Consider the following 21,253-nt stretch of genomic DNA (forward strand, 5'->3'; position numbering starts at 1 on the left):
AAGCACAGCGAAAGAAAGAATGAGCAAGATGTGGTTCTAACACTTCACAAGGCAAACATGTGCCACCAAAAAGCCTCAAGAAAACCAAGGTGAGCTGTCCTAAGGGAGCAAAAGCACATGCACTACCCGGAAGGGTGCAAGAAGCACAGCGAAAGAAAGAATGAGCAAGATGTGGTTCTAACACTTCACAAGGCAAACATGTGCCACCAAAAAGCCTCAAGAAAACCAAGGTGAACTGTCCTAAGGAGCAAAAGCACATGCACTACCCGGAAGGGTGCAAGAAGCACAGCGAAAGAAAGAATGAGCAAGATGTGGTTCTAACACTTCACAAGGCAAACATGTGCCACCAAAAAGCCTCAAGAAAACCAAGGTGAGCTGTCCTAAGGGAGCAAAAGCACATGCACTACCTGGAAGGGTGCAAGAAGCACAGCGAAAGAAAGAATGAGCAAGATGTGGTTCTAACACTTCACAAGGCAAACATGTGCCACCAAAAAGCCTCAAGAAAACCAAGGTGAACTGTCCTAAGGGAGCAAAAGCACATGCACTACCCGGAAGGGTGCAAGAAGCACAGCGAAAGAAAGAATGAGCAAGATGTGGTTCTAACACTTCACAAGGCAAACATGTGCCACCAAAAAGCCTCAAGAAAACCAAGGTGAACTGTCCTAAGGAGCAAAAGCACATGCACTACCCGGAAGGGTGCAAGAAGCACAGCGAAAGAAAGAATGAGCAAGATGTGGTTCTAACACTTCACAAGGCAAACATGTGCCACCAAAAAGCCTCAAGAAAACCAAGGTGAACTGTCCTAAGGGAGCAAAAGCACATGCACTACCCGGAAGGGTGCAAGAAGCACAGCGAAAGAAAGAATGAGCAAGATGTGGTTCTAACACTTCACAAGGCAAACAAGTGCCACCAAAAAGCCTCAAGAAAACCAAGGTGAACTGTCCTAAGGAGCAAAAGCACATGCACTACCCGGAAGGGTGCAAGAAGCACAGCGAAAGAAAGAATGAGCAAGATGTGGTTCTAACACTTCACAAGGCAAACATGTGCCACCAAAAAGCCTCAAGAAAACCAAGGTGAACTGTTGTATGGGAGTTGAAGTACAGTCACTACATAGAGAGGCACGAGAGGCACAGAGAGAGCAGTAACAAGGGCATTATGGGTATAACACTGCACAAGGCCAGCCTGTGGTGCCGAAGAGCCTCAAGAGTGCCACGTGAACTGTCTTCTGGGAGTTGAAATGGAGCAGCTGAAGGCTGGGGGGCCCTCTTCATCCTCTTCATCATCAGACTGGTGGCCCCACTGATCTTCATCCTCTTCATCATCACAGAGGTGTGGTGCAGCAGCTGTTTTCTCCATTGGTGCTGGCTGGAGGTTTTTGGACTGGATGTTTGAGTTGCGTCCCCTGTCTTCCATGCTGGGGGTGCCTGTGCGCTAGAACTGATGAGCGATACTCGCAGATCGAGCGCAAAGCGCTGGCAGTGCTGTGGGGATGCCGGCATTTCCGGCTCTACGTCCTTGGATGCCCGGTAATGGTGGTGACAGACCATAAGCCGCTGCTTCCCATCCTAGCAGGGTCGGCATCCAAGCCACCGGCATGCATTGAGAGGTGGATGCTCGCCCTTTTGGAGTATGGAGTCACCTTGGTATACCGGCCAGGGGCGAACAATGCTGCAGACTATCTCTCCAGACACCGTGAGGCGTCCGCAGGCGAAGTCCAGGACGCCTGTGCAGAAGAAGCAGAAGAGCACGTCCGTGTGGTGGTGGAGGCAGCCACGCCAAATGCCATGCCTCTCCAGGAGCTGGAAGCAGCTGCAGCGCAAGATGAGTGCTTCCAGATCCTAAGGCACTCGATGCAACAGGGCTCTTGGAAGTCGGTGCTGGAGGCTCTGGCAGGGCGCACCCAGGATGCCAGAACCGGACTTGAGCAACTATGGAAAGTCCGGGAGGAATTATCGTTCTCAACATCTGGCCTTCTGCTCCGTGGAGATCGGATTGTGGTGCCCCAATCGAAGGTGGACGAGGTGATCGCCTTGGCTCACCGTGGTCATCAGGGTGCCGCCAAGACCAAGGCACGTCTACGGCTGAAGGTGTGGTTCCCGGAGCTGGAACGCAAGGTGGATGACTTTGTGGCGGCCTGTGTGTGGTGCCAGGCGGCATCTCCCCTGCAGCAGGAACCTGCAATAGAGACAATGCCTAGGGGGATGCGCCCTTGGGAGACTGTTCATGCGGACTTTGGATCCACCACCATGGGCACCCACTTCCTAGTTCTGGTCGACTAGTACTCGAGATACCCTGAGGTGGAGTTTGTGGACTCTGTGGCGTTCGAGCATGTTGTGGTGGCCGTGGAAAAGGTGTTTGAGGCCCATGGGTTCCCACGCACGCTTTGCTCGGACAATGGGGAGCTATTCCAGAGCGAACGCTTCTCGGAGCTGATGGAGAGCTATGGGGTGGTGCACAGGAAGATCATGCCCCTCTGGCCCTGAGCCAATGGTGAAGCAGAACGGCTCATGAGGACTCTAAATAAGACTTTTAGAATTGCTCAGGGACAGGGGCAGTCACTCCAGAGAGCCCTGTACCAGTTTCTGAGGGTGTATCGCACCATGCCACATGCATCCACCGGAGTGGCCCCGGCGGAGGCATTTTTCAAGCGGTGTCCTCAGGGTTTGCTACCGGAGGTAGGAGAGAAGGAACCGGGGGTGATCAATGACCAACAGGTCGAGATGGACCGGCGGCTGAGGATCGAGCAAGAGAACCTTCGGAGAGGGCTTCGCCTGCAGCGGCTGAAGCCTGGCAATGAGGTCCTCATTCGGAATAGGCATCCCCATGGGAAGCTCTCCCTACCGTATGAGCCGGAACCGCTGGATGTTGTCGCGGTCTGGGGATCCATGGTGACTGCAACGGATGGACGGTCGGCAGTAACTCGCAATGTGAGTTTCTTCAAGAAACTGCTGGATCCAAGAACTGATCCACCTCCTGATCCAGACCCAGGAGAAATCCCTGGGGATGAAGGGGAAACATCATGTCTGCCTGAGTCCCCGGCCCGGGGCATGCCCGTGGACAGATCACCCGTGCCGGAGGTGAGCAGGAGGTACCCCCAGAGGGCTGGGCAAGGGAAACCTGCTCGCCTCAACAACTACGTGTTGGGTCACCTGGCTGATTGTCCTGACGATGAGTGCTGTTAAGTAAGGGGACCCGGGTGGATGTCATTAAAGGGGTGTTTTGAACATGGGGCCTTGTGAAATGCTAAGTATTTGTTTTGGTGTGGTTTGCAGTGTCTAGTATTAGCATTGTTATTGTTCTCCTGGAAAAATGAGGAGTGTTTCGCTGCCCGATGACTGGGCGCGCACGCAGCGGCGTGACGTTGCACGCCGCCGCATGCAACATAAATAAACGGGACGTTCCCGGCCGCATCAGAGCGACCGGGAAGCCCGAACCTAGAAGGACGTGTCCGTGTGAGTCCTACGGTGCCGGGGCTTGCGGCGATGCGCAGGGGGGCGCCAGCAACCCCCAACACCACTGCACTTCCTGAGTGGAAGTGCGTGTTTCCAGAAGTGAAGACAATATTGATACATTGTAAAGACAGAACTTTCCACAACAATCTGACAAGTAAAGTTGGGGACATGCCTCTATACACAGAGGCAAATAGTAGACATCGTTTTAGTTGTAACACCCTGTCCTGTTTCTGTGGGGACGCAGTCCTAGGTTGGGGAAGAAGGAATAAAGAAGTGTTTTTCCAGCTCTGTGTCTGCTCCTTATTTCAAGGTATTAGGTAGCTGTGTGGGATGACAGTAAACTGGCAGGGAGAGCTGTCAGACCGCTCGTGATAGACTGCCTTTGTAGTGTAATGCGCTACGCAACACTGCTGAGTGAAGTACCGGCGTAGAGAACGGCTCCGCCGGTGCAACAGCCCGTGATCGCCCGGTCTGGGCGGCCGTGATACAACGTGTTAAGCATTCTTGGTTGGAAGAGAGGAAATCTTCTGTTCTTGTCCCCAGCGCAGCTGTGCACAGCATGGCATTGAGCAGGTGAAGACAGACGGAGGGAGGGAACGACGCACGCACGGCCCGCTGCGCAGTGGCTCTGCATCACAATAAGTGGACACGGCACACTATGGGGCACAAGCCTTGTCATCCCCTGTGTCATGAGCAACAGTCGCCCTGACCATCATGGGGGCACATAGGGCTAAGCACGCAAGAAAACAAAGGTACGTGCCAACAAGGAAAAATGCTCACTCAGGCATGAAACTCAAACAGAGCAAGATTTTGACATACTGCATTAGGGTCACCAGATCACCACATACCGCTGTAATACACCTACTGCCTTCACCACAAAGGGCCCGGCAGGTGTTGGCATATTCTGTCTGAAATATAGAGATCAGGACAGTTCACAACACTGCACATCCACAAGCATTGGCGACTACAGTTCACAACACAAGCTGCCAGCTGTACAAATCAACAAAAGCAAGCAGGTTTCGTACTGGCTTGGCTCACCTATGCACACACATCACACATTTCATCATGTCGGACGATGAAATCCTAACGGTGCCTGTCACGCAACCTGTAGCCCTACCCTCAAGGCTTCAGGCCAGCCTTACCACGCAGCTACCCACTCATTTTGATATTTCCGAGACCAGCAGTCTGGGGCCCAGGTGGAAGAGGTGGGCGAGGGATATTGATGTATACATGAAGGCCATAGGATCCCTGGACGATGAAAAGAAGCACAGCCTACTGATGCTGGCCTTTGGTCCAAATGTATGTGACATTGTAGATCACAGCAAACTCTCCAAACACCTATGCAGAGTTGAGGACAATGCTAACAGAATACTTCACCCCGCACACTAACATAGACTATGAATATCATGTGTTTCACACGACAAAACAGATAAAAGGGGAGTCAATGAACGCCTTCATAATGCGCCTCCACATTCGCCTCAAACATTGTGACTTTAACAACTACTCTAATGAAGAGGCCCTGTGATCTCAAATAATTGCAGGGTGCGACTGTGAAGACTTCAGGAAAAGATTGCTTCAAAAACCACAGTCGCTTGATTAAATCCTCTGCCTAGCGAGATCAGACGTGGCGCTGCCCTCCAGATAGAAAGCATGAGCAATGTAAAAGTCTCCACGGCGCAGTTGGAGATAATCAACAAAATGGAAACTGAACCACTACATAAAGGGAATGGAGAACCTTTCTGCTACCGCTGCAGATATGAATTTCCCCATGAGGGTGCGTGCCCAGCTCTAAGGCAACAGTGCTCGGCGTATGGAGGAGACAACCACTTTAAGGCAATCCGTCGCATGTCCTACAGTTAAGCACGAGGAGAAGGGAATAGTGGAGGGGCAAATCGCTCGAAAGAGAAGCTCCAAAAACCTTGTGCAGGGATGACTCAATACTATGCCCCGCCTCCACGAAGGCACCGAGATGGGAAGGAGGAAGGGTGAACACCGGAAAGAACACCACCTGAATCGGAGTCAAACCGACCATTGGTTTCCTGATCGAGGAGGAGACCCAAAAGATACATCCGCAATCTGGTTGAACAATCCCAAATGGACAGTGGACCCAGTCATTGTCAACAGAAGAGATGTGAAAGACGGAACATCCACCAGAAAACCCGCAAAAGGGAGGATACCTGTATGCTCTAGGAAATCCTGCAGCAAAAGAACAGAAACCCATACAACTACTCCAAGTAAACAACATGCCTCAAAACTGCGACCAGCGGAAATAAAGATCTAACCATACAGGTCCAAAACCCCACTGCTGTGCAAAGGGTACTTCATGGCAAACTGCAAGTATAAGATGCAATCAAAAAAGGTACCCATGCATGTATTGAAAGACGCCACCCACAGTGGGTGCATCTTAAGTTTCAAAGCTGCATTAGATATGGGATTGATACACGTACTTTACCGCCTCATGGCTCACAAATACATCGACCCCTCAGTGAAAATTGAACAACTATTTCCGCATGGTCTTTTAAAGGTATTGGTAAACTGAAGGACTGACAGATCACACTACACATCAACCCTGAGGTACGTCCAGTGGCTCAACACTACTGTGGCCTTCCTATAAACATACAAAAGGAATTTGAAGAGGAACTGATTAAGCTACTGGAACAGGACATTACCGTACAGGTGGCAGGGCCCACACCCTAGGTGTCACCAATTGTTCCAGTCTCCAAAAAAGACTCACATGATATCAGGATATGTGTGGACATGTGATGAACAAATGCAGCCATCCTGAGGGAAAGACAACAAGCCCTGAGGGTCATAGATATGGCCCATCTACTAATTGGGGCCACAGCATTTTCAAAGCTGGATTTAAATAAAGGCTACCACTAGCTGTAATTGAGTGAAGAGTCTAGCTACATTACTACTTGTGTCACTCCTCAGTTTTGGGGTATCGTCAGCTAGCATATCCCAGATTGCCTAAATTACAGTGATGATATCCTGGTGTTCGGGAGAGATAAAGAACAACACGGCAATACACTAACAAGAGTGTCCATAGCACTAGAAGCAGCCCATGTCACACTTAACAGGGAAAAATATGAATTCAGAAAAGACACTCTTAGATTTTTTGGATATGTATTTTCAGCACAAGGCATGACCCCGGACCCAGACATGGTGGCTGCACTCAACAGTGCAAATCCTCCAACCAATGTGTCAGACATGAGATCTTTCTTGGGACTTGCCAGCTACTGTACCCGCTATATTCAGGACTTCATATCAGTCAGTGAACTGATAAGAGCCCTCATGAAACAGCAAGTCCCCTTCATCTGGTCTGATGTCTGTCAGAAAGCATTTGAAACAATTCGCCAGCACATCTCATCCATGGAAGACAAACGGCGTAGACATGTCACTCATTGTGCATGAGACAGAAAATGACCAAGCCATCCAGGTCATTTTCAGGTGCATGGCTTTGGGCCGGTGGAAGCAGGCCAGACTGGCAGCAGAGGGTGCCAGACCGGAAATACAGCAAGAGATAGGAAGCCTAGCATTGGTCAAAGAGGATATAACCAGGTCAGAAGACGGCATACTGTTAAAGCGTACCAAGATCATCATTCCGCAGACCCTAAAAAAGAAAGGTACTCAAGGTGACACATGAAGGACACTGATGAATAGTGTGCACAAGCAAAAGGTAGGGTTTCCTCAACTGGATTCACAGGTGGAAGTGCTCCTCAAGCAAAGCCCCACTTGTGTGGTCATCAGCTCTCACACCAGACCTGAACCTCTGTGCATGACCGCCTTACCAGAGAAAGTGTGGGATGAAATAGCAGTTGATTCATTTGACCCATTGAGGGAGGGGGAATATGTGCTTGTAGCAATGGATGATGACTCCCGATTTCTGGACATCCAGCAGGTGAATTTGACAGCCGCGTATCACACCATAACAGCCCTGGACAGGATGTTCACTGCTTATGGGGTACCGCCGGTGGTGAAATCAGACAATGGACCCCCTTTTTCAGGGCAACACTCCAAGACGTTTGCTGAATACATGGGGTTCAAACACCGGCGGATCACCCCGTTGTGGCTGCCATCGAATGGGACGGTGGAACGTTTCATGAGTAACATTAAGCAAAACATTCATAATGCACCCATCTGACAGGAGAACCTGTTGAGAAGATGCTCTATCAAGTACTGAGGGACTATCGGAAGAACCCTCATAGCACCACGGGCAAAGCACCCTCGGAGGTCATGTTTGGTCGCAACATACCGAGAAGGTTACCCCATATTACAGTCCCGGAAGAAGCTTATGAAGGAGACAAAGAAATATGTGAAAAAGACACCTGGGCCAAAGAGTCCATGAAGTGACGTGCGGAGAGCGCACATAAAGCCTGTAAAAGCAGTTTTGTGCCGGGATACATCTTAATAGTAAGACAACCCCAGACACACAAACACATGGCCGCTTTTGACAGTGCCCCGATGACAGTTACTAAAGTAAAAGGGTCTCTTATCACTGCAGAAGGAGAAAGAAGGAGTGTAACTCGGAACACCTCACATATCAAAAGAATGCCAGGAATGATCATGCGACGATCCCGATCCCGACAGGAGGACTCCGACCTAGAGGGTAGAGATGTCCTATATGACGGAGACGGAGAAGAGTTGAGTGAAGAGGTGCCTGTTTTCCCTGAGAGATCGAGCCATTACCGAGGCGAGGTGAGTGGTTCGGGCCAGCCTCAGAGGGAAAGAAACAGACCACAGAGGCTCATTGAGGAGATGGACTAAGAAAGAACATAGTTGTTAAAAAAGGGGGAGGTTGTGACGTCCTGCTGAAGCCAGAGGAGAGTCGCGTGTTAAGGGAAGGCACCTGTGGCCACGGGGTGTGGTGTGGGAGAAAAAGGAGGGGCACGAAGTGATGTGGGGGCAGTCCCAGGTTGGGGAAGGATCCAGCTCTGTGTCAACTCCTAATTTGAAGGTATTAGGTAGCTGTGTGGGATAACAGTAAACCTAGGATCTGCCCAGGGGACCTAACATTAGGGTGAAGAAAGATGTATGCACAGATCTGTTGCTGTTCTCTGCGGTTCAACTGGTGATTAATTCAACATTTAGAAAATAAATATGTTCGGGAAGTATTTAACATGAGGCAATGGGTGGCGTGTCCACCCTCTTTGCCGCACCAAGGCATTTATCTGCAAGCCTCAGGGTTTTAAACTTTGCACTTGGTCTTCGTACAATGGTTGGCACTGATTGATTTGTAAGGCAGTACCCAAGGGGATTGTTGCATGTTAACCCTTCCTGGGAGCGTGGTAGCTCCCAGGATGTTGTAATGGGTCACGTGGCAGTAGCCACGTGACCAACATAATAAAAGAAGCCAGCCGCTTCCGGCTGGCCAGTCACTCCCATTCTGGCTCCAGCGTCGTTCCTGTTGCACCAGGCTGGTGCTGCGCTGTTGGTGCTGGGCCCACGAACGGGGCCCAGCTTAAGGACGGTGCCCCTGCCGGGCAACGCCGTCCGGACGGTGCCCCTGCCAGGCAACGCCGTCCCTGTGGGTCCCCCAGCCATGTGAGGCGGGTTGGGGAGGCGACCCCGGCCTGGGTGCCCCCAGAGCCGGGGCCGCGGTGGCCAGGTGGACCTGGCCACGTGTGCGGGGCTCCGGTGCTCTGGAGCGGGGTGGGCGGAACCCCCACCCCTGAGTATGCGGCATGGGCGCCGCCGAAGAGTGTGTGTTGTCGGGTGCCACCCGACCCGAGCATGGGGCTGCCCGGTGATCCGGAGCAGCCCCCAACAATGGCGACGAGGGCTGGAGCCCACGTGCGCAGAGCGGCGTTGGCCGCTGGAGGTGTAGTGGTGCTGGGGGGGCCCAGGGCCCGTGTGTCTAGCCGCTGGCCGCCTGGTGCCCCAGGATGGAGTGTGGTGCTGGCCGCACGAATAGGGTGGTTGCGTGTGAGCGGCCCCTCTGCCACTCCCAAGGGCAGGAGAAGAGCTGCCTGCCCCGCCCCTGCTGAGCAGAGGAAGATGCGGCCTTGGCCGCAACAGAGGAATGTCGGGTCATCGCTGCGAAGGGGAAGAAGCCCCAAGCATAAGAGACTGAGCGGCATCAGCTGCGCGAGCTGCTGCCCCCTTTTTCCCCCTGGAGGGAGAGAAAACTCAGCGGCATCGGCCTCGGGAGGGTGGATCTGGAACATGCTGGCGGCTGCGCCGCAAGGAGGAGGCGCTGCCCCTCCCCCACCCGCAAGCCGCGGCAAACATCGCCGCCGGAAAAAAAAAAGGAGGCGGCCCCGAATCCATCCGGGCCCACGAAGGAAACCAGAGGGGAGCTGCTGCTCGCCCCGTGTGTGGGAGGATCTGCGGCGTTGGCTGCACCATGAAGGTGGCGTTTAGCCGCATGAGCTGCTGCTCTTCTCCCATCTCTGGGGGAGGAATGCTATGTCGCAACAGAAGAAAAAGCGGCGTCGGCCGCTATAAGATTCCCGGCCGGCCGGCCGTGGCAAGGTGAGGCTGCCCCTTCCCCACCAGGACAGCCATGCATGCGGGATCTGCCGCAGGGGGAGGTGTAGCCTCCAGAACGGGTTGAGGTGAGCGGCACTCGCAGCGTGAAGGGGGACCGGCTGCCCCCCTCCCCCACCCGCATGCCATGGCAGTGAGGAGGTGCGATGGTCGGCGCAAGGAAAAAAATATACTTGGGTGTGTGCCAGATGCCGGCGCCATCCACCCGCCGAGGAGGCCTGCAGCGCTCCATGGGGAGCCAAGAGAAAAGGGGAGAGCAAGACACGGCTCCCCGGCCCTCCTTAGAACTGGGCCGCCGACTGCCGCACCGCTGGGGCGCACGGGCCCAACTGTACCTGGGCCCGTAAGGAAAAGAAAATGAACACGGGGCAATGGAGGCACAATGTCACCCTGCCTCACGCTGCAGCCCCCAAGCGACAGCAACAAAGAAAGGGGCGCAACAGCATCCTGCCACCGGTGTTGTCGTGACACCTCCCCACCAGGGAAAGGAGGTAGGAGGAGGGGCCTGCCGCCAGCAGCTCACCATCGGCACCCCCAGACTATGGACGTGGCCGATGTGGCCCCTGGGCTTCCCCAGGTGCGGCTTTGCCGGCCGTTTTGGACTCTGGTGAATGGAGGGGGGACAGTGTTCTCGACGTCCCCATGAAGACTGGGGGAGCCTGCAGACATAGGCTTGTTGATAATTGCCCAGGTAGTGGGCAATGTGATGTTGTGCACACTTACGCATGTAGAGGGCGTCATGTGGTGCCAGTAGATATCATCAGTGTTGCGTAATAGTGAAACCACTCACCCAGGTTAATAAAGGGTGTATCAGTAGAGTGGTTATATGAGTAGTAGAATGCAGTGGTGTATATTTTGTTTATTGTCATTAAAAAATGGAGTGGTGTTGCATGTTAACCCTTCCTGGGAGCGTGGTAGCTCCCAGGATGTTGTAATGGGTCACGTGGCAGTAGCCACGTGACCAACATAATAAAAGAAGCCAGCCGCTTCCGGCTGGCCAGTCACTCCCATTCTGGCTCCAGCGTCGTTCCTGTTGCACCAGGCTGGTGCTGCGCTGTTGGTGCTGGGCCCACGAACGGGGCCCAGCTTAAGGACGGTGCCCCTGCCGGGCAACGCCGTCCGGACGGTGCCCCTGCCGGGCAACGCCGTCCCTGTGGGTCCCCCAGCCATGTGAGGCGGGTTGGGGAGGCGACCCCGGCCTGGGTGCCCCCAGAGCCGGGGCCGCGGTGGCCAGGTGGACCTGGCCACGTGTGCTGGGCTCCGGTGCTCTGGAGCGGGGTGGGCGGAACCCCCACCCCTGAGTATGCGGCATGGGCGCCGCCGAAGAGTGTGTGTTGTCGGGTGCCACCCGACCCGAGCATGGGGCTGCCCGGTGATCCGGAGCAGCCCCCAACAGGGATGACAGTTATTTGTTTGACGTTGGACATGGGCGCAGTGTTGACACACATTCAAATATTTATGTACGGGACATGTAATGAAAAATGCGATATGTTTTTTCACAGGACATGCAGACACTCAACGTAATGGCCCTTCAAGTGCGCAGAATTTAACTAGTAATGCTGGCCCCAGAGAAACGCTATTAAAGGAGGGCTTTGGGGAACATGTGGTACACTTTGTTCCCTGGGGAAGTTTGGGCACTGCACTCTGGCCAGTGAGGCGTGCTGGGGGTAGAGCGCCCTCCTAGCCTATTTATATGGGTGCCAGCGAAGGTTCGGGAACAGTTGGCTGTTGATGCCGATCGTGTTGTCTGGATCTTCGCCAGCATCGCTCCTGTGAGGACCTGGTGACGGAGGGAGGGGGCACTAAGTAGTGTGCCCGATGGCCACAGGGTAAGGAGAGAGAGAGTGCCGGCGCCGGTGGGGGCAGTCTCTGGTGTTCGGATTGGACAGATGATTGGGAGATGCTTGGGAGGAGGGTCAGCGAGGGGTTGTCGCTGTGGAGCATTGCCCAGAGGACAGTGTTAGGATTCGCGAGGGGCTGAGGCCATATAGGGGGAAATAGGCAGGGATTCCTGCTTTCAGTTTTGTGAGCATATGTATTGGGCCCTAGCCCAGTATGAGGTAAGCAGCATTTGTCTCACCCCTAAGGCCCTTACGTCGAAGCACTCAGTGAATAATGTACTTGACAGGGGGCTAGTCCTTGCCTCTTCAGCACATTTAATGGTCGTCCCGCCCTGCTGTGTAAGTGCAGCATGATCAGAATTCGTAATGTTTAGCTGCGAGCAACGCTTGCGTTTACCAGCAACTTTATGGCAGTTTCGGAGCCGGACCCGCAAGCAACCCACTCACTTATGGGCTCCCGCTGCGCTCTGAGCATCCACAGCCGTGCTAGTTTTATGGGACAGTCGCACAGCACGCATGCCCATTAGCGCGCTCCATGGCCGAGCAGAGACCTGTCTTTTTTCAGTCCCCCGGACACAGCTTCCCGGGGTAGTTGCAGCACGCTTACACATTAGCGCGAGGAACAGCACTGTTCACATACTGCGTGGGCACCCTCAAGGTGCTTTTCTCTGTCAATCATAGAAGAATAACACCACAGAGAAGTTTTTCATTCTGCTTCGCTTCACAGCAAGTGTTTACAGAGCCTCATCTACACGGCACTCTAGCTTGCTGAGCAGGCCCCCTACCGACAGCACAAAAGCTGAAGCTGGCGACGGAAAAGCAGCAACAAAATGGAGGAGACAGCCCGGTAACCCATACAGGGTCCTTCACGACCAATCCTCCCTCTCCTCAGGGTGAGGGGAGGGCTAAGGCGAATTGGCGCCAAAACGACCAAAAGCCCGCAAAAGGCAGACAATGGAAAGGGGCGAGGTAACCCCTTTATAACGAGTGGGCGTCCTACAGCATGAAGCATCCAGCATCTGCAGTAGGACGCCTGCCCCGTCGCAGAGGAGGAAAGGATTATGTTTCGTGTCGTGTTCTGGGAGAAGTGTCGTCGACGTGCTGAAGGAGCTCAGTCCGGTGCAAGCCCAGAAAAAGCAGAAAGAAGGGCTGGAGCCCGGGTGCGTTGCAGCGCGGGGAACGGAAGCTACACCTCCACTTCAGACCCGGAGAAAGCGGAGAAGGGGCTGGAGCCCGAGGCGTCACGGTGCAGGGTGACCAGAGGCTACGCTGCTGAACAGAAGCCCGTGAGCAGCAGGTGGTGTGGTACGAATGCAGCGGGTCGGACCCGGGAGAAGAGGCGGCTGCCTGGAGATCGCTTCACGGAGGGCCGTTCAGCGCCAGGTGTCGTAGCACCAGGATAAGGAGCAGCGGAGCAAGGCAGAAGAAGGTAAGGAGCGGCGGGGGGGCAGAAAGCTTTCGGCCCTCTCCGGCTCCCATCACGATTTTGCTGGACTGACAGGGCCGCCAGGGTGAAACCAACGGATGGGCTGCAGTCGCGCAAAGTACAGGCTGCACGAGAAGGAAGCAGCGAGGGCCACCGGCTGCCGAATTTGAACATTGTTGAAACTTAAACAGGGCGGTGCACGCGGCCGGCGCCTGGGCTGGGTGATAACTTTTAAAGGGCATCGGCAACGGAACGCTCTGATAAATTGGACCCAGGCTGGACACGGTGAAAGATTTGTTTTTTTTAAAAACACAAAAACCGGGCGCAAGAAGGCAGCGGCAAGGGGAAGTGCTGATAAATAGGACCCGGGCTGCGCAGGGTGAAAGTTTGTGTTCCAGAAACCTAGCGCCCTGGAAGAGCAGTCATCACTTGGGGGAAGTGTGTGCTTCATTGGATCCGGTCAGCGCAGGGTGAAATAGCTGTTGGGGGTTATTAAGGACTGGAAAATCAGCTGCAAGCGACAAAGCAAAGTGACTGACTGTGGAAAGAATGGAGCTTGAGGTATTCCTAGAGATGGCAAGATTGGCAGCAGCAGTACATGGGCCAGACTGGATGAGCACAATGGTGGTTCAAGGAGGGCAGGAAACGCCTGGGCCCACCCAGGTGAATGGCTAGCCGCTAATGTTTCAGGACAGTGCTAGTGAAGGGCACTGGCGGAGGTGGAAATTTCGGAAGAAGACGAGGAAGAGCAAGAAGAGGAAGAGGTCCAGGCAACAAAGCGGAAAAGGACTATGACTGCAAAAGCGAGGGCGAGCAAGGAGCAGTCCAACACCAGCAAAAAACCAAGGAGGAAAGGGAGGACGCAGGAGGATGCAGTCTTGCCGGCTCCAAGACTTGCTGACGCTCCAGGGAATCGTGGTGGCACACCCAGCACTCCTGTAACAAGACCGGTGGAAGTAGCTGCGGAGGGACCCACATCCCTTGAGATGGTCAAAGGTATGTTCATGGAGTGCATGAAGGCGTGGGGAAAAAGTGGGCAAGTGCCAAATGTGTGTGCCAATGAAAGTATTTTGAAAATGTAGTAGATGGAAGTGGTGCTCTGTATCAGCAAGGGATGACACAGGGCTCTGGGTGGTCTGGGAGTGGAATTTATCATGCCTTTTCACCGGTGGAGGGGGAATGGTTTGGTACCTCAAAGGGGTGTGATTCCGCCAGGGGGGTTTCTGTCTGTCGGTTTGCCCAGTACAGGCCCAGTTGGGGGGACCAGTCAGCTGTCCCAAGTCTCCAGTCCAGCTGGGACACGGAATGGGAAGGGATGGTGGGGCCAGGGGCCTGGGACTCTCAATGTCAGCGGGGAGGGCAATGTATTTATTTATTTATTTATTCGGATTTGTAGAGCGCACGTCAGCCCGGGGGCATCGTGGCGCTTGTTACAGACATATCTTAGTTGCATATACATGAGTAATACATCATTTACAGGAGCAGGTATGACATTTGTACAAATCTACAGTGCAGTATATTTGCATAGGTTAGCAAGTGTCACATATTACTGTGCAAAGAAGGAGGTCTTAAGTTTCCTACGAAAAATCGGGAGTGAGTTCTCTGCTCTAATTTCTGCAGGTAGAGGGTTCCAGGACTTGGCAGCAATGTAGGGGAAGCTTAGGCCAACGGCTTTGGCTTTTTTGATGCGTGGGATATGGAGTAAGTTGGTGTATTGCGTCCTGGTGGGACGTGAGGAGGAGGGTTTGGAGATGGTCTCTGATAGGTCGGACGGGGCGGAAAGAGAGAGGCATTTGTGTGTGAGGGTGAGGATTGTGATCCGCTCGTTGACCGGGAGCCATTGGGCTGCGTGTCTGGCCTAGGAGATATGCTCTCTTCTTCGGTGCCAGGGGTCCCAACCAACTTGGGGGTTGGAGGAGCTTGGGTGCAGATTCATTATGGTAGAGCGATGCCAGTGCGAGCGGCAGTCAATTCATTGGTGTGGCACATTCCATGGGCCACCAAGCAGAGGCTTTGGAGGAAGGAGTTTGTGGAAATCTTTGACTTATTGGTGATTGTACCATAGGGGGAAGGTTTGAAAGACTTGTCAGAAAAGGAGAAAGAAAAAAAGGAGAAGGAGAGGTTTAAGGTGGAACACACTATCCACAATCGGCTCAAAGCATTTAGAACTTACATGTCTGTGATGCTAGAGAAATATCCGCAGGATGCATTGTCAATGGTGGCCTAGGAGCAATACATACATGATCTATACCTTAAATATGGGGATGAAGGGTGGCTGGATTACGATCGGACCATGAGGTTGAAAATGCAAGTGTGACCAGCTATGTCCTGGGACGAGGTGGAAGTCGGGGGGTACATTGATAAGATGATGCCCGCCAGGGAACACAGGGATAAGCAGCAAGGGGAGAAGTCTCAGGTTTGGAGAGGCAGAGGGGGTTATTCACAATGAGGAAGGGGGTCCTTTCGTGGGCCCTCCTCCTGGGTGAATCGGGCGGCAACCTACCAGGTGGAGCGAGCATATTGCTGGGAGGTTTGCAGAAGGGGAGTGCTCCTATGGTAAAGCATGTACATTCAGGCACCCAAGCGGCGGGAGCTCGGGGCGTGCAGCTCCACTTCAGGCAAAGCAAAGCATAAAAACAACAGCAAACCTAAGAGAAATCCAAGAGAGACTGAGGTACTAGCAGAAAGAAGCAATTCTGTCAAACCTGTGAGAGGCATGAGTATGATCAAAACAAATTTACCCACACCTGTTAACCTCCTTGCCATGACTCCTTTTCTTAATATATATCACAACAAGGTTGATGCAAAGTTTTTGTGGCATGGGTACAGGTGGGGTTTTAAGATCCCGGGAACAAGAGAGCTGATGGTTAAGGAGGCAACCAACTTACGGTCAGCACTGGATAGGCCAGAGGTGTTGGAACGGAAAGTGGAGAAAGAAATCAAGCTAGGTAGAGTGGCAGGTCCCTTCTCTTCCCTTCCCATGGACAATTTAGTGGTGTCACCACTAGGGCTGGTGCCTAAGAAGGAGGAAGGCCAGTACCACCTGATCCACCACCTCTCCTTTCCAGAAGGACAATCTGTGAATGATGGCATACCAGAGGAGTTGTGTAGGGTTCAGTATGCCTCCTTGGAAGACGCTATATAAATGGTAAAAGCGGCAGGGAGGGGGGCCCTAATGGGAAAGTCAGACATTGAGTCAGCCTTCAGGCTCTTGCCAATTCACAGGGAGAGCCATCACTTGCTGGGGTGCAAGGTGGACAACAAATACTTCTATGACAAATGTCTGCCGATGGGCTGTGCCATTTCATGCTCGTACTTTGAAGCATTCAGTACCTTCCTGGAATTTACTGTAAGGGAAAAGATGAAGGATGGTGGGATCTTACATTATCTTTATGATTTTCTGTACATTGGGAAAGAAGGGACCGGTGAGTGCAGGGCACTCATGGGGGCATTTCAGGGGCTGATGTTGCACATGGGGGTCGCACTGGCAGCAGGGAAGACAGTAGGTCCAGTCACTACATTGACATTCCTGGGGATAGAAATCGACTCAGTCAATGGCGAATGCAGGCTCCCGCAGGACAAGGTGCAGAAATTGAAGGACATCATAAAGGGGTTGTAGGGGAAGAGCAAAGAAACCTTGAGGGAGCTGCAGTAGCTGACAGGTAACTTTAATTTCTCTGGGAGAGTAATACCTGCAGGGAAAGTGTTTGCCAGAGGTATAGAGCTAAAAACAGTGGGTCTGCAACACGCTTCCCAACATGTCTGGTTGGGATCAGAGGTAAAGGAGGACCTCCGGATGTGGGGAAAATTTCTGGAAGAGTCAAATGGGGTTTCAATCTGGAAGGAGGATTGGACAAGCAGCGAGAGGCTCAAACTATTTACGGATTCTTCAGGTTCACATGGCTTCTGGGTGATCCCGGGGGTCAGGTGGTGCGGCATGGCCAGCAGAGTGGCATAAGAAGGAAATCACAAAGGACATCACGCTGTTGGAACTATTCCCCATTGTAGTAGCATTTAAGTTGTGGGGGGAACACCTGGGTAACAAAAAAGTGTTGTTGTGGTCAGACAACTTGGCAGTGGTGCAGATTATTAATTTGGGGTCATCAAGCAATCTAAAGGTATTGAAGTTGCTCAGGGAACTCACCTAATGCCTGCTGGCTTTAAACATCGAGGTCAGGGCCCGGCACATTCCCGGTGTCAAAAACACGGCCGCTGATTCTCTGTCTCGTTTACAGTGGGAGAAGTTCCGAGACAGCTGCCCAGAAGCAAGGAAGGTGATGGCCCCATTCATGGAGCATTGGTGGGGGATGATTGGGGCAATCTGAGCTCTCTGATAGGCACATCTTTGGTGCCAGGCACAGCAAAGAGGTACAGGACTTGTTGGTAATGGTTCACAGCATTTCAAAGGGACATACTGCCTGAAGGAAGGGCAGAGAGAGTTACCAGTGCGGGCCTTTGTGGGCTGGTGCTGGAGGATGGGGAGAACCAGAGCATGGATGACATATCGTTTGGCTGTAATAGCTTATTATGCCAAACTGCAGGGTGAAAGGGACCCCACCAAGGAGCACTACATCACACTGGCCATGAGAGGATGAGCCAAGCAAACGGTAGTGAAGCCTGACGAGAGGCGGCCCATCGACGTAGTGAAACTGCATGGTTTAATTAAATGTCTGTATACAGTATGCAGCAGCAAAACAGAGAGAGTACTATTTACAGCTGCCTTCTCAGTTGCATTCTTTGGGGCTCTCAGGGTGAGCAAGCTGATGCCTGAAAACAAAGGGGGCAAAGGGAATGGCTTCCTGCGACTGAGGGACGTGCAATCAAGTAGCACCCAGGTGATAATCTATGTGCGAAGGTCAAAGACTGACCAGAAGGGGAAAGGGGTGGCACTGACACTACAGGCCATCCAAGCGGTTCCATGTAATAATGTCGCCACAACAATCTCGCCATGCAAAAATATTGCCGAAAAATGGCCGTTTTTTGTGGCGACATTATTGCATGGAACATGCAGGGGACACCCCCGCAACCCCCAAACTTTTTTTCTTTTCTTTATATTTTTTCTTTTTAAATTTTTTTTTTGTTGTTTTCCTGTGTCCCCATATATATGGTCATCCAAATAATATCGCCACAACATTTTCCCGGCAATATTATTTACGGCGACCATATATATGGGGATATTATTACCTGATACCATCCAAGCAAGTCTAGCATGCCCAGTGGCAGCCCTGGCCAGCTTTTTGCAGCAGCGGCCGCCCTCGGATCCTGGGGCGCCACTGCTATTACATGGGGACGGGTCCGCCTTGAGCCGCTTCCAGTTCAAAAAGGTGATAGAACTGGCACTGGCAGAGATGGGGTTAACAGAGGGGCAGTTTGGGACCCATTCGTTCAGTATAGGGGCAGCCACCTTCGCAGCGGCTGGGGTCTTAGGGGCGGAAGATATCAAGAAGTTGGGAAGATGCTCTTCAGGCTGTTTTAAAAGATACATCAGGCCAGAGAAAATGTAATGTATCATAACATCTCATCTCCTTCTCATTACCAGCTTCACAGAGGAGAAAGAGGCGCTCCGTTTGGGTGGTGAGGCACTCGTTTATTTCAAGGGATGGCTGGACACCGCAGCAGGAGGAGCTGACGGCCGGCGAGTTCCAGATCTGGTGGCATGGTGTGGCAGAGATGAAATGGGCACAGTTACAGGGGCTACTACGGAAGTTGCTGGGTAAACAGCAGAGGCAAGTTGTGCTGGTGATCCACTTGGGGGGGAACGATTTGACCAAGTTAGGGAGGGGTTCTTGTTGAGGGACATGATGTTCCCATTACAGGAGATATCGGCACAGCTGGGGGAGACAGAGATCGTGTGGTCGGAGGTAATTCCCAGAACGGAATGGAGAGGGGCCGAGAACCACACAGCAGTGGAAAGATCAAGGAAGAAATTGAATTGCGCCATGTCTAAATTCTGCAAGGGCAGAGGCTTCGAACACATCAGACATGGCCTGATCAACCTAAAACCCCCGAATATTTTTTCAAAGATGGAGTGCATCTGTCAGCAATGGGGATGGAGCTCTTCTACTGGAATATATGTACAAAACTGCTGGAGCTGTAAAGGAATCAGAAAAGAGGGGGAGCCATGGTGGGCGGTAACCCACCAAGCGGTGTGGCGGTGTTTGAGCGACCAAGCACAAAAGACAGACTGCGAATGAGCCAAGAGGAAGCCGGAAGGGTCTTCGCTCTTCTCGGACCAGCGCCTCTTGGGAGCCTAACGGCAGGGGCGTCTGGTGGTAACAAAAAGGGCTCAGCATCCCCCAAAAGAAACAGCGCTCTCCCCACCCACAGACACCTGCAGAGGCAGAGTAGGCTCAGGCACAAAGGGTTGGGAGAGTTGGGCCTACTATGGACTTTATGCAAAGGAATAGGGGGAAGCAGGTGGATTGCACACGTAGCGAGTGCCACACTTACAGACTGAATTCCACTAAATGTGTACAGTGATTCGTTTGTTGTGAAAATAAAAGTGCAGCCAAGTTTGCCATTTAGAAAACTATTGTCTCATTCCGGCTAATTGTCTAAAGGGGGAAAGAAGAGGGAACGGAAGAATGAGCAAAGCTTGGTTTATCTTATTGGCTATGAGTACAAATGGACAAATGCAGGGGTTATGAAGCTGGCGATGGGAAAGCAGCAACAAAATGGAGGAGACGGCCCGGTAATCCATGTAGGGTCCTTCACAACCACTCCTCCCTCTCCTCAGGGTGAGGGGAGGGCTCAGGAAAACCATGCCAAAACAACCAAAAGCCCAAAAAGGGCAGACAATGGAAAGGGGCAGGGTAACCCCTTTATAACGAGTGGGCGTCCTACAGCAGGAAGCATCCAGCACCTGCAGTAGGACGCCTGCCCCGCCGCAGGGAGGAAAGGATTTTGTTTTCCACCCACCCACCCCACAAAAGAACGGAAGGAAGACAACACCTTAACGTCGCTGTCGCAGGACGGCCAGGCGAGAATATGGCTGTGTTTGGGCGACCAAGCACAAAAGACAGACTCCGAATGAGCCAGGAGGAATCCGGAAGGGTCTTCGCTGTTCTCGGACCAGCGCCTCTTGGGAGCCTAACGGCAGGGGCGTCTGGTCGTAACAACAAGGGCTCAGCTTCCCACAAAGGAAACCACCCACGGACACCTGCAGAGGCAGGGTAGGCTCAGGCACAAAGGGGTGGGAGAGTTGGGCCTACTATGGACTTTATGCAAAGGAATAGGGGGAAGCAGGTGGATTGGACACGGAGCGAGCGCCACACTTACAAACTGAATTTCACTAAATGTGTGCAGTGATTCTTTTGTTGTGAAAATAAAACTGCGGCCTAGTTTGCCATTTACAAAACTATTGTCTCATTCCGGCTAATTGTCTAAAGGGGAAAGAAGAGGGAACGGAAGAATGAGCAAATTTTGGCTTATCTTATTGGCTATGGGTACAAATGTACAAATGCAGGGGTTATGCAAGCTCAGTTAGCAGAGGACCTTGGAGCAATAGCTAAGCAGGCCTCCCATACAAGAAGCAGCACGAGAAAGCTGCAAACAAGAATGACAGACAGCAGATCTGCTACATAAACTGTGGAGCCCTCCATTCAGGAGAGGTCTCAGTACTAAAGACAGCTCACAGTGGGCTGTGCATATTTATTTACATATATATATATATATATATATATATATATATATATATATATATATATATATATATATATATATATATATATATATATATATTTACATATATCCCCATTGGTAACCCAACACCCCACTCCACCTTCCTGAGTGTGTTCTATTCAGCATGCACTGTCTAGCCACCCAGGCAGCAGTCTGAATAGCGCAAGGATGGAATCAGACGACGTAAGTCTGGGGAGCCAGGTTCAGGAATTTTCCGAAGATGACTCAGAGCTTATGCTCATTTTTAAGAGGGTGTGGGGGGATTCCCTCATAAACACTGTATCACAAGGGGTACGCCCTCTCTGGGATAGGCTGGAGGCCCTGGAATCTTTGATTGGGGAAACCAAAGGGCGCAGAGTACCCAA

At 52.4% G+C, this 21,253-nt stretch overlaps 1 protein-coding gene and 1 long non-coding RNA gene across 2 annotated transcripts in view; one reads left to right on the forward strand and one right to left on the reverse strand.

Moving 5' to 3' along the window:
- Nucleotides 1–21,253, reverse strand: part of LOC138567333 (blue-sensitive opsin-like) — a 198,066-nt gene that overhangs the window by 153,150 nt on the left and 23,663 nt on the right. The gene's annotated exons all lie outside the window — the stretch shown is intronic.
- Nucleotides 11,763–21,253, forward strand: part of LOC138567335 (uncharacterized) — a 30,975-nt gene continuing 21,484 nt past the window's right edge. Inside the window, exon 1 of the long non-coding RNA XR_011302175.1 lies at nt 11,763–14,204. This is a non-coding gene — a long non-coding RNA (uncharacterized lncRNA). The remainder of the gene's footprint in view (nt 14,205–21,253) is intronic.

This window comes from Ambystoma mexicanum, chromosome 2p (assembly GCF_040938575.1).
Source record: "Ambystoma mexicanum isolate Mex_15411 chromosome 2p, UKY_AmexF1_1, whole genome shotgun sequence".
Lineage (NCBI taxonomy): Eukaryota > Metazoa > Chordata > Amphibia > Caudata > Ambystomatidae > Ambystoma > Ambystoma mexicanum.